General features: G+C 38.9%; 1 long non-coding RNA gene across 1 annotated transcript; it reads left to right on the top strand.

Moving 5' to 3' along the window:
• Positions 1-7,366: 7,366 nt before the first annotated feature.
• LOC148184118 (uncharacterized) lies at positions 7,367-13,905 on the top strand. Its single transcript, XR_015772733.1, has 2 exons — positions 7,367-7,477; positions 12,324-13,905. It is a non-coding gene; the product is annotated as an uncharacterized LOC148184118 (long non-coding RNA).
• The last annotated feature ends 650 nt before the right edge of the window (positions 13,906-14,555 follow it).

Genomic DNA, 14,555 nt, shown 5'->3' with positions numbered 1-14,555 from the left:
GTGTTACATTTGCTAACTTCCAGTCTACTAGGACCTCCCCAGTTAACCAGGACTGCTGGTAAATGATAGAAAGTGGCTCAGTGAGCACTTCTGCAGTCTCCTTCAGTACCACTGTGTGCTTCCTACACATCCCTGTAGACTTGTGTGTGTCTAAGTGGTGTAGCAGGTCACTTACCATTTTCCCTTGGGTTATGGAGGCTTCATTCTTCTCCCCATCCCTGCCTTCCAGCACAGAACATTGGGTACCTGGAGAACAACTGGTCTTTCCATTAGAGGCAAAGAAGGCATTCAGTACCTCAGTCACTTCCTCACCCTTTATCACCACGTTTCCCCCCACATTCATTAAAGGATGGAGATTTTTCTTAACTCTTCTTTTATTGTTAATGCATTTATAGAAGGAATTTATATTTTCTTTTATGACAGCAACCAGATGAAGTTCTAGTTGGACTCTGGTCCTTTTTTTCTCTGCACAACCTCATGACATCCTTTTCATCCTCCTGAGTTGCCTGCCTTTCTTTTAAAGGTCATAAACTCTACTTTTTATCCCAGGTTACGGTCAAATCTCTCTGTTCAGCTAGAAAAATCTTTTTCCCATCTGGCTCATCTTAGAGCACATTGGGATAGCCTGCTCCTGTGCCCTCAAGATTTCCTTCTTGAAGAATGTCCAGCCTTCCTGGACTCTTTTGCCCCTCAGGATTGCCTCCCAAAGGGACTGTCTCCACCAGCCTTCTAAACAGGCCAAAGTATTCTGCTGAACCTCTTCCTTCTCAGAGAATCAAAAACTTGTATCATTTCATGACTGCTGGGCTCCAGATGGCCTCCAGCCATCACATTACCCACCTTTGTTCACAAACAGCAGTTCCAGCAGGACATCTCCCTTTGCTGGGTCTCTCACCAGCTCTGTCAGAAAGTTCTCTTCCCCACAAGAACCTCCTAGAATGTCTCCTCTGCTGTACTGAATTTCCAGGAGACATTTGGTAAGGTAAAGTCCCATTTGAGAACAAGGGCTAGCACTGAAGATACAAATCTTCAGGTGTTTTTACTGAAGCAACTAAGCCATGCCAAGGGAAAAGTGTCAGGATCAAGCAGGACATTTATTCTGGATTCATTTTATGCATTTAATGCACCAACTACAAATGACTGCTGCCCTCATTCGTTACTTGCAACTTTGCCTCTCCTGTCAGAGAGAACAAAGCAGACAAGAGTATTGCTGCCAGACAGACTTTCTTTTCCAGACATGGACCAAAGGACAAAAAAAGAAAAGAGAAAGAGAAAGACCATCATTTTAGTTTGGGGCTCTCACAGAGTCCCAGAAGAGCCATGTGTTGGGCTTTCTGTCTGAGAAGGTGGAGCTGTTTTCCAGATGTACTCACTGCTTCCCCATTCTCTTCCAAGGTGACAGTGGGGTAAGGCAGACAAAATGCCACTTTCCTACCCATTTTTGACAGGAAAATCTCAGGACCCATACAACTCTGCTACATTTTCTCTTAATTTTCTCTTTGATAGTGGATTAGACTGGAATTGAAAACTTTTAACTTGGAAAATCACAGAAAGAGGAATTTGCTGGGACCTTAGGAGCTAGGGTGGCTAAAATTTCAGCTTTTCCTCACTTAAAAGCAAACAAGAAGTGTTATTTTTCTTGAGGGAAGGTAGCTTTGCTCTGATAGATAATATGAAATCAGGTCTTCTCCTTTCAGCATGGGGTGGGGAAGCATAATGTTTCCTTCCAGTTTCATGATATTTTGTATTAAACCTATTGCAAATTAAGCTGATTGCCTAGAGACTATAGCTACCGCTTACAGCTCACAAGAGACAAGGCAGTGTAATGATCTGTGACTGCCTACCGTACATGTCGACTTCAGCCATCAGTCAACTACATAATCCTCAGCATCAAGATTCATTAAAGTCAGTGGGAGTCATGTTGTTAGAATGCTGTGTGCAATTTGGGAAGCATAGGGGTTAATACTATAGATTCAGGAAACTAGGTTTAAAAAAAAGGGTGAAAAAAAAGCTGCTAGAGAATAAGAGGATGCACCCAGAGAGTAATGCTTGTGGCTATAGATTACTTTTAGTTTTTTCACCCCATAAACATTTTGAAAAGAAAACAAATGACAATCTGTCATGTCTTAGGAGGTGGCACTCCTTTTTTGTTACACTCATCAAAATTACTGTTTCCATTTATTAAGAAATAGTATTTTTTTCAAAATTATTGCATACTTTTAAGCATGTGTCTCTACACCCTCTTTCTTCTCAAATAACTAACTTTAATATACAAAAAGCTCACTTTATTATATGCCGCCTTGGGATCTGAAAGTGTTAAAAAGAAAGTTAAACCTTAATTATGGGCTCTAAGTTGCTAAAGGAAAAATAGTAGAGTGTAGCAATGACATCTGGACTAGTACTAGTGCACGTAAGGCATATCTGTCACTGACAACTCACTGGGTTACATTTAATTCACAATCATCAGTCATGTATTCTCTTCTAAGCAAAGAAAGAAACCACACCAGCATTAGTAGTAGAAAGCATGCCTTCAGAGGACAGATTTTCCATGTGCCATGATTCAAGTGGATGGCCTTACAGGCATAAATAGAATGGACAAATAACTGTCAATGAATATAAAGTGACTGAGAGTTTCATATACTGTGTTAACATTTAACTACTATACTTAATGACTTTTTGTAGTTCTTCTCTTACCCATACACTCTCTGAGTCTGACTTTTTTTTATCTTTGGTTTTGGAGGATTGCCTCAATGCTCTCTGGAAATCAGGGCATAATTTGGCAAAGCAACATCCTTCAGCTAACAGAAAATAAGTATTTTTCCTCTTCAAAATCCGAGAACCTGAAATACAAGACAAGTTACAAGATCTATTCAGAGGCTGGCTAAGCCTTTGGTCTGCACCGTTGCATATTTGTCTGTGGAATATGAAGTGCTGGAAATCAGTTTGAGTAAGAACAGAAAATACCAACTTCATAAACTTTGGGCACAAAACTACTGTCTGTAAGCGTTGTATTATACCCTCTTTTCTATTTGATATGTGTAAACAACAACCCACAGGTGTTTAGAAACATTTCTCTTAAAACATGAAACTGTTGCGTCCATGGCTCCACATGAAGACATATGGACACAGCTGATTTTCACTTAACAACTCAGTTGAGGCAAACAAAATAGCAGAAGCTATGGTAAATGCAGACCCCTTTGATCCCAAACTAAATGACAATTTTAGCACTAGCACTTGTCCAGATGCTTTTGTTACAGATCAGAAAACCTGTCTGGCAAGCTCTCACTCATTTGGCTATAAGCATTTCAGTTGCCCTCCCACTAGATGTAGTCTCACCACATAAGTCATGTTTCAAGACAGAGTGAACAGATGAGCTTGTCTTACTCAATCACTAATATTGATTCACACATTCACACAGAAGAAAATGCAACTTTGAATTGTCTTGGCAGAGCATACACCTTACACATGCACAATTAAAGATTAAAGAATTAGCAAGTGCCCTAATCGAAGCCCTGCAGGGTGGGTTCTACAATTTGACCACACTTCATTATCTTTGTCCTCCTCATACTACAAAGTGACCTCTGACTAGGTGCACTTTTTACTGTGGTTTATGGCAATTATGATTCTTGTTCATGGTAGATTGACTAAAATCTCTTTGGACTACCTAGTGTATAATCTTTCTTTATGTATTTCTACTATAGTACCATATGCATTAGCACTGGCCCAGTGGGTATCATTTTATTTCAGCTTTCACGTATACATTCTAATTATTTTACTACTATAGTGCCATTGGAGTTGAATGTTGAAAATAGAATCTACTTTTCACCAGGTCCGCCACAAAATTGCAACTTGTGACACCTTAGGTTAGCTTTCACTAATAAATATGAAATAGAAGGACACTTCATAGCATGCTGAATACTAAATTAACACCTTAAAATGGCATAAAATGAGGAAATTAGGCTATCTTCTTATTAAATAACTTAAATAACTAGAAGATACCCCAGTTTTAGAAGATACCCTAGTCATGATGACATCATGTGTTTTATATTTTATGGTATGGGGAGTTCTATGGCAAGCTATTATTACTATGTATTGTTTGCATTAGGGTAGCACATTAAAGTTTGGGCCCAGCTGTGCTAGACACTGAATAACAATTTTATCTCTATTTACAGTCCTCCCACCCTGCCTAGGCACCAGTCTTGATCAATTTCCAAAATCCTTCCAATCACCCTTAAAACTCCACCTCTTCCAGGTGTTCCACTACCCACCTGTCCCAGTGAATACTCCTAAAATCTTATTTTCAGTCTGTTCTTCATCTTAGCTTCCCATAATATCAAAAGAAGTGCCCTTGTCTTATACCTGCTTGTTCACACATCTCAGCATTCCCCTGTCTTTCCTCTACTAAATTGATCCCAACAGCCAATGTCCTTGGTTTTGGTAGAACATTCTCCAGTGCTGCTCTCACCAGGCTTTTAGGAAAATTTTGAGTCTGCTAAGCTACTCTCTTCCCTTTGTCCCCATTGTAGTTTTGTCTGACCAACACACTGCCATTTATCTTGGTTCCTCAATCGACAGTTCCAGAGTTGGTTCCCTTGTACAATGTGTTATTGTTTGTTGCTGCTGTAAAATGGCAACTCTTTCTCTTCCTACCACATCATTCACAGAAAATGATAGATCTTATTTTAAGGAGGACTTTTTAGAAATATACATCTGGCATTACATTTTAAGGCAACAGTTGCCCTCAGAATGGGCAGCAGAGCTGTCCCTGTTCTTGCTAGCATCTTCCTTCCTCACTTCTGATTCATACACCACACATGAGGATGGCTTTTAATATAAAAACAGTGTAATAATGTCACCAATTTATAGTGACTCCCTTATTTGCAAATTTGGAAAGAGAGCTGTTATTTGACCAAAGAGATAAAGAACTAATTGCTAAAGAACATAACCCACAGCATGTTGTTGCTTTTTAGAGTGGCACAATGCTCTTGTATTCAGTATATTCCCAGATGAATTAGAGGGGTGCATTTTATACTGAGATTTGTGGCAGATCTCTTTTAGTATTCATAGGTGTGCCAGCATAATACAATTCATTTAGGAATATGACACATCTGTGTAATTTGTAGGTGTTGACTGTCTAACCTTCAGACAACTTGATGGAAAAAAATAATTCATCCATAACAGAGACCTTTATTTTTCAATCCATAACATTCTATTTAATGTATTAGAAGTACATGAAAAGAATGAGAAAACAGGAAAAGTGAAAACAGGAAAAGTTAAAAGAGGAAGAGAAAGAAATGCCTCCCACAGAGCATTTAAAAAAATAATGTAGAAATGGATTATTCTATATTTTTCAAATCCTTTATAGTGAAAGTTCTATCTGCCTTTCCATGGTTCTATCTTACTTACCTTTGTGATCAAGTAAGAGAAAAGCCATTGCAGGCCTATATAGATATGACATTTATTTTTCAGCAATTCACGCAACTCGAATATGACAATACTGAAGAATGTGTTATAAATATTTCATTTCATGATTAGGATCATCTTCAAACATGATGTTGTACATTCACATGCCTTAGCTGTGGTGTGATATATACAATTGTATAAGGTATGTTATCTCACAATATTTTTTATCAAAATAAACCAGAAATTACAGATATATAGGGAAGGATAATAAAAAAGCTAGATAACTTGATCCTGTGATTGTATGTCTCTTCTATTTAAAATGAACTATTTAATTGCAAAAGAGGAAGTTTTTATTGCTCTGAATAATAAGATGTCTCACTTGAAAAGGCCTGGTGCATTCAGGGAGTTTTGCCACCCATGACCACCAGAGTACCAAGATACTATTACCTGAGTACCAAGATACTATTACCTGCAGCATAGCTCACAATTATTCAAAGCTAAGTAATTGTGCATTTTGAGAAATGTAATTTATGGTCAGATTACAGTTTTCATCTTTGCATTAAGAGTACCACCCAGACATCCTTTGCAGACTATGGTCTCATCTGGATCAGAAATAGCTGGTCATGAGCCTGGGGTTTTCCTAGTTAATCTATATGGTTTTGGGGGGTAGGTTTGGTTAGTTTGCTTTTAGTTTTGTTTTTGTTTCAATTTCTTGAAATGTACACAGTATACAACTTACCTTCTCTTTGCTCTGTAAAAGAAAATCTTTCGAAAGGAGCTTTAGGCTAAAAATAATGTCCTGTGACAGAACTGTGAGCAGTTCCTGGGATGCAGCTCTTATCAGGATTCTGCTTGTGTCTATCTCCCCAAGAGAACCCACTTCTGCAGATTCTTCACCCAGAGCTTTATTCCATTCTCCAGCCCCACTTCTTCCCACTTCTTTGGCTGATGTGGATCTTTCCTATGGCCTCAAACTTCCTTCCGTTCTGCTGTGTGCTGGCATTTTTCTCTACAGGAGGGCTCAGATGATCCTATTGGGTATAAAAGTGCTTTTAGTGATCAGTAATGTGGAGTCAATAAACCTCTTTAGTAGCAGGGGTTATTACTGAACGAAGCTGTGCCTAGCTCCCTTTCTAGCCTACTTGCCAACCCCAAGCTTCTCTTTGCAGGAGGGGACAGCAGAGCCTAAGCATTTGCCAGTGATGCAGTTAACAACAGCAATTGCTCCAGATAAAAAGAGCTACATCATCATTACCAGGAGGGAGGACTGAGTCTAACAAATCACATTGCACCAACAATCGGATAATTGGATCCCTACTGGAAATGCAGCCTGAGTAATAATTTCAGATGGCACTGATGGTGTTATACAGAAATTAAACCTCTATTATGATATTCCAATGGATCCAGTTCTAACCGCAGGCAAATGGTTTAAGGGTACTGCTGAATCCATGCACATCTGAACTTCTCAGGAAAGGTTAATCCACTTTGAAATTGATGCCAAATTGGCAAAATAATCCTTTCCTTCTGAACTCAAACTATTTGGTTTAGGCATATGGGGAATGTGAGAAAACAACTTTTTTCTAAAATGCACACCAGAAGGAAAAACCTCCTCTACCATCCAGTATATTGTACATCTCTTGGCTGGATGAGTGTGAAACATATTCTGGAGCATGGTAGCGTGCACGGATGTGATGTGCTACTTTCCTTACAGTAATGAATTTTATGCCTGCCTGTTTCTGTTCCTTTGTCTATTTTTAATTCAAATATGTAAAAGCTTTTCTTAATACAGAGTCCCAGGTGTCAGTTGCTGCCTGGAGTCCCTTTTCTTTCCTCTATTGTTCTCTTAATTGTTACTTCAAAACAATTAGCTGGGCATTCATATGCAAATGAATGCAAATGTACAGGGGATTGGGTGTGAGAGAATACCACCACTCGTTAATTTCCACTTCAAGGTCTGCTGGTAGGAACAACAAAATTGCTTAACAATGTATTTTTCCTGGGCCATAAAGGGTGAACTCGAAAAGATTCCAGTGTCCTGCTGGCTCGGCAATTGTTAAGGTTCTGCTGTTTCCTGGTAAGATTTTTATTTATTTATTTACTTACTTACTTATTTGGGTCTAGAGACTATACTAGCCTTGTAACCCTAAACTGCCCCTGCCCTTGTTAATTTATGCTCAAGGCTGTGCCTCATAATTTGGATATAATCCTGATTAGGATAAAAAGTAAATTATTAATATTACTGCTATTAATGTGATTCATTAAGGGATAAAAATCTCTCACATGAATGAATTCCTCATGTCTCTGACAGTATAAAACTTTTATAATTTATGAAAGAGTATGTTTTATTGCATTGAAACCTTAGAAGAAAGATACACTGACTGATAGACTGGGACTGGGGATGAATCCTAGAGAGACTGCTAGTTGCTAAGGTAAATCTCATCTCTTTTGGAGCAGTTGTATTTATCGTATAAATCTGCATTCCCTTTCAGGCTGTATAGTGAAACTCTTTATGAAAAATAGTTGGTTATTCAGCATTCAGATCTGCTTTACAAAGATAAATACCTTAGCTTTTCATATGCAATTAATACACAGAAACCAATTAAAAGACCAAATCCTGTAGTCATTAGGTAGGAAAAATTCAGAACCACAGACTGTCCTGAGCAAGAAAACCCACAGCACGGCAGGAACACTCCATCACTCATATGTGACTCTCCTACCTGGATCCCTACCAGGGGAAAAGTTGCCTCTAGGAGGTGTAACTTTAGAAAGATATTTCTGAGACTGTGGGAAGAAGTGATTAACTTTTCACTCTACAATTACTTCTTTTTTTACATTACCTCAGTGTTCTTCCACTTTCATCTCTGAAAATCATCTACACAGCAATAAGGGACCACAGTATTTACCCCTCAGGGCAGGCGGTGTCCTTGTTATGCAGTGTTATTCCCGTGTTTCAGCAGGCACATTCCTCGTGGAAAAGAGAGACATCTGCTAGGTGGTGGGAGCTGACTAGAATTCCCTTCTCCATAACTTGTCAAGGGATGGTGTGCTGACTGCTAAGGCATGGACATGAAGTTCTGGTTAGATGTATAAACGCTACTGGAGTCAGCGAAGTCAGATGATTGCATGCTTTTGTTCAGACCTTAATTGTCCTGTGTCCTGGCTTCCTGCTCCTAGACGGGCTAACAGTACTGCTCTCACAGTGCTGTTGTGAGAATAAACACATTTAAGACTGGGAAGGACTTGGGCTCAGCTGTGATAGGGACTATATAAATACTTGGAACAGAGAGGCACTGCTATTTATATTGCAGTATAAACAAACAGTAACAAGGCAGCTATGACTGGTTTGGGGAATCTTATCTGGCCCTGGGAGTAACACAGGACCATATTCAAATTGTGGCTAACAATGCACACCAGAGGAGAAAACCTTGTTCACCTGCAGAGATGGCAATCAGAAAGGGGAAGACTCCTCTGTCACCTCCAGATCCTCTCTACAGAAGAGTGGATACTGTCAGCAGTAATTTGCATGGCTGCCCCCAAGGCTTCACAAGAGGTGCCTCAAGGGAAAGAGGGATGATGAGTCTTCTTACCTTCCTGCCTTTCCTCCATGTGTCCTCTATGACCAGTACTCTATTTAAATCAGCTTTTTTTATTTTATTTTTTTTTTCACTCCTTGAGCATATCCATTTATGATGATTTAACCTTAGGCACAGACTTAAAGGTTTTGCCCAAAACTAATATACAAATTTCAGAAGGGGTCTTTAACCATAATACTTCTATTTTCCCCTCCTTAAAACTTGGGGAAATTGAAATATCTGTCTTCATTACAACATAAGCACCTGTGGAAACTTGGAACGTACTGATATATCCCCTTATAGGAAGAATTAATGTCTCATCCCAGCAGACTATGCCCTTGCTGATACCTGCTCATACTTCACCAACCAATATATTTTATCTTCATATGTGGTTGAAATAGAGCAGATTTCTAGAACTTAAACAGGAAAATAAAACACATTCATCTTCCAATAAACACACAGAAAGTTATTATTAGCCACTGAGCTAATACTAAAACATCCTGAAATAAAAGGATGATTTGAACAGGTGAGGTTTTAAAACATGTTTTACCCTGAAGTTTCCAGCAAAGTTTTTTCTTTAACAAGTTGTCAGAGACCTTTGCCTTTTGCTTTATAAGGCTGACGGTTACAACTTGAAAGTTCAAGGAATATTTTTAGTGGAAACAAGAGATAGATGCTGGCAGGGTGTTTTAACAATGGTCTGTTTGTTTTGGTAACAAGATTCAAAGAATGCATTATTTATAATGCTCTGATATGCACATATGGCTCTGGCTGTATGCAGCAACAGAAGTGATTTCTTATAATCTGTCTGCACAACACTCCCAGGTGCTGCCAGGGCTGGAATTTCAAAGCAAAGCAGGTAGAAGGAGTTCCTCCCTAGACTGCTCATCCCCACCCCATTCCCTCTCTTCCTTCTCTGTCAGCACAGGTGTTTATGCTAGATTTTCAGACAGATCAGGGAATCAGTCCAGGCTGAAACTCACTTGGACTGAAAAATCCTCAAACAACCCAACAAGTTTAAATGCTTAAATTGTTATGCTCATGATGCTTGCAGGATGAGTGTGCCACATACAGTGTGCTCCTTTAGGAGACTTCATTGTTGTCCTTTCTTCACATATTCCTTTAGTCTAAAACTTACAAAAAATTCCCTAGCTCTACTTACTCTAATACTACTATCCTATCCTTGCTCATTACACACACTAACATTATCTTATATCTCTATTTTAGTATATACATGCACATCAGCAGTAGAATTGTTATGTGGTATGCGGTATTTACTAAAAACATTATATAAAATGTATATATTGCAAACATACATATAGAAATTTATAAACACAAACATATGTACTAGGATCAGAATAACGTCTTGTCGTCATTACATGTAGCACAAAATATGAGTGTGCACAGTATAATGAAGTGTTTCATAGGCTCTATAGTTCCTTTTGCTCTCTGGTCTCAGGAATGGCTGATGGAATTTGGACAAAAAAAATCCACTGTTTTGTGTTTTTCCTCTTGTATGCTTTTAGCACTTTGAGGATTTATCAGATAGGATCACATTCAGATGCTGAAAATTCCAGTAAACGCCAAATACCTTGTGTTTTCCACTAACCAGTGAAAGCCTTAGGTACTAAGAAATATCCAGGCAGTAGGAAACAACTTTAGAATTTCTTCAAAGAGTCCAGAAATTTCCTGAGCTGCTTCAGAGATGGCTGATACATCAAAACTTGCTGCAGAAGCCCAAAGCTTTTGTTACTAGCCAGGCAATGCAGCTGTGACTGCCTACTTTGTGTTTCACAGCTGAGAAAGGAAGCCTGAACCAGTCTCTTTCCACTTCTGTACTTGGCTCCTCTGATGGGGTCTAGAACAATGTTTCTTTATGTTCTTTGCTCTTGTCAGCAAACTATTGCCAGGTGCCCACAGACAGATGTCCCAATTTTGAATTGCCTGGAACATCAATATAAAGCATAAGGGCATTTTGAATAAATCTGGTCTTTTCCAGGCAGGTAGCTGTGATGAAACTCCTGATGAGTAAAAAGGAGTGCTAAAAATTTAAAAGAGGAAATATTCCCGTCTATCAAAGCATTGGCTGTAGCATAATATATATTTTGGTTTTATGCAGTATAGATAAATAGAACACAAATAGTGTTATCCCATTGCCAACATCAAAGCATGCATATTTCAAAAAGGGAAAGTATGATTAGAACATGATTCAAGGCATAAAGCTTTTCATATCTTTGCAAAAAATGCATATGTGTGTATATATTTATATTTAAATATATATTGATGAGTTCTTTTGCATAGTAGACTTTGTAAAGCTCAGATCTCTTTAGTGTGTTCCAATGTCCTTTCTTTTATGTCTTATTCCCCCCATTAAGGACATAATTCTTTTTGTAGCAGACAAAATCCCCTACTAGCCTTTCTCCTTGCTAATCTTTCTACATTTTTCCTTATCTCTTCCTTAGCGCTTATTGTCTGATTGTGCCTCTTACACAGGCCTTCACTCAAGGTTAGTGAAATTAAACATTAGCTGGCTCAATAGGTAGCTAGTAACAGTAGTTTATCTACCAAGATAAGCTTGCAGGTTTTGGATGTCTCAAGTTTCTTCTTTTCCATTTTCATTATTTTAAGACATTGTTATTTGAGGAGTTAGTGACCCATTTCCTTTAATGTTGCTTACTGGCAGTTCCCCTACATAAGACGCTGTGATAATTTCTACACTGTCAAGTTGCAGCTAAGATAGTTTTAATACATCACTTTCTGAAGCAAGAGGCCATGCTTGTTTCAGAGTGTTTCATATTGTTTCACTTCTAGTAGCTTATACAAACTGGAAATCCCGTGTTCATCTTGTGTGCTGCAAGATATTTACTCTCTGAAACATAGCCTAAGGAATCAAAGCAGCAAGGCAATTTGGGGACAATACTGTAGGCTTCACTCTGTTACCAAGGCAAGGGAGAGAAAAGTAGATTTGCCATGTATCTTTATGAAGATAGAAAGAGCAGAATGTTGCCAGGATATTTGTAGCTGAAGCATTATAATTGGAGGAATGGATGTAAAGCCTGGTCAGAGACCTAATGGATTCATATAAAATAGAGATGTCTGTGTTATTCCACTAGTCCATGTGTTTTATGAAAGGGATGATCAGACAGTGGTTGCTTCCCTTCCATGTGACACCCTAAGAGGTCAAACATGGGAGTTTTGTACCATCCCCTTCTGAGCTAGTTACTGCAAAGCAAACCTATATCCCAGGCAAATATAGAAATTTTTAATTTTTCCACAAAAAACAGGGTCTCAAAGAGCTGGTGGCTGGACTTGTGCCTCAAGCTTTGTCTGAAACCCTTCTTTTAACAGGATTACTTCAAAAAGAGACTCACCACGTTGGAAAACCTGATTAGGAGCTGCTGCTGTGATCCCAAGCTTCCAGGTCCTGGCAGTAAAAGAGAAGACATAGATGTGACACTCAAGTGCTCAGGATAAACACAGCCCTATTCAAAACAGCAATCATTTTCTACAATTTAAATAGGGTTTGTTTAAACCCTATTTAAGTAGACTCTGTCCAGAGCTAGTGCTTGGGACAAAGTATCCTTGTCTCTTTGACAGTCTTTTCTTTTGTGCACAGTCAATAAGAAGTGCAGACATCATTAGGACATCAGACATCTCTGATGAGATGTGACTGGTTACATTGTGTGAGACAGACAGTCGTGACTGCCTTTTTCAGAAAGACTTCTCACGGCTCTGAGTGACCACTCCCCGGTGCCAGCAGCTCACTGCCAGCCTTCTGCAGCTCAGCAATCAAATAAACAAATCTGCCTCCTATCCTCCAGCTCCTCCAGCTCATAGCACAACAAAAGGGTGTCTGGGGACTACTAGAACATGTTATGTCCTGGGACATTGGCCTCTGCTACCAACTAATGGTGTTTTCCACACAGAAGCTGGTACTCAGCTTTGACACACACTGCAATTTTTCACTGTAAACCTGCACAATTTGCTGCTGCTTAGTCACTGCAGATGAATCTATTGAAATCTTAGCAGTGTTTTTGGATATTTCTTCACATTGGGGTATTTACTAGATTCTGGTATTTAGTCTGGCTGCTACTAAAAGCCTGTTGTGCAGTGGGCTGGAGGCTTTCTCTACAATAGCCTGTGGATTTTAACAACTGAAGCTGTCACTTATTTTTCCCACCAGCATAGTTGGAACAGGTCTCAGGTCATGATAACTACTCATCAAAAAAGTTCCCATGGTTCAGTTAATGCAAAACCAGAATTCAGCATCTGAGCTATTCCCCCGTTTTGGAGACCTTTTCCAATATTACTTAACAGGCTGCTGTAAATCAGCTCTAATTTACTATTTTATTACAGTTCTTTGCTTCTCATCGGGGTCTAATTTTCACAATCCATCTCCTTTTTCTTCAGTTGCTATAGCATATATCATCACATCACAATCTGGGGGCTTTCTCCAATCATTGTTCCTTATTGTACTCTTTTCCTGTTAGAATCCATCTCATGAGCCTTTTCATCCAACAAACTGACACCTCAGCCCTGAATTTACAGTGACACTGTCATGAGTTACTGTTTTAAGGTCTGTTTTCTTAAAACCAAACAAATTCTGCACCCTGTAATCCCTCTCAGGAAGTAGCTACCCCTTACGCTGTCCTGTGACACAATATACTCTAGTAAAACTTCAAAGAGTAGGGGGAAGAAGCCTGGGAAAAGATAACGAGGGACCTTTGTTAAATAGAGTGTTTCTGCATCCATCATATTGCAGGCAAAAAGTATGATAATCTACAATACTATAGCTTTCATGTGCTGGGGCACAGTGCCAGTGTTGCAACTGCTGCAGAAGGCAGGAACAAAGAAGGAAGAAAAGGAGTTGTGCTGTAGGGGGAAAACGAGGAGTGGAGAAAAAAATAAAATAAATTTTGCATTCATGGAATGATTGTGACACGATCATAATAATTTGGAAATAATTATATTTGTTATCAGTCAACATAATTTCCTGCAGTTCTACACACAACGTCATTTTCCTTTTCCAGCAGTCAGGCTGAACAAACGGTTCTGTTCTTGTTATTATTTTAGTTTGAAGCAGAGTAATGTTGGTTGAACTAATAGTATAAACACAAGGATATCACTTAGAAATGCCTGAAGATTGGCATTTAGCCTATTGTTTCCTAATATGATGCAACCATATTTTTTCATTCTCATTTCTTTCCCTTGTGTTTTGCTGAAAAATGCCATCCATGTTACTGTGGTATTGTAAGGACAAACACTGCAACATGGTTTAAGTCTAAATTATTATCCAGAGCCCATTACTGTAGTATTGGAGTGCCTAAGAGACACTATTTATGACTATTTATGATGAAAGAAAAATAACTCAAAGGCAGTATCATGCTGTTTATTTTAATGCTGTAGGGTAGAATTCTGTGTATGACATTTTTAAAACGAGCGATGGATTTTAACTTACAGTTTAGGAGAGAGGATGCAGGCCCCTTGCTGGGGTGTGACTTTCTTCCACCAAACAAATCTGTGACTCCCCAGAGGGCCTGGTATGTCCTTGGAGAGGAAAGTCATGTTACCTTCAGCTTT

Source organism: Pseudopodoces humilis, chromosome 6, assembly GCF_049639895.1.
Source record: "Pseudopodoces humilis isolate 2021_Gansu_Grassland_sample_001 chromosome 6, ASM4963989v1, whole genome shotgun sequence".
Taxonomy (NCBI): Eukaryota; Metazoa; Chordata; class Aves; order Passeriformes; family Paridae; genus Pseudopodoces; species Pseudopodoces humilis.
The sequence above is the reverse complement of the archived record's forward strand: the minus strand, read 5'-3'. Positions and strand labels throughout refer to the sequence as shown.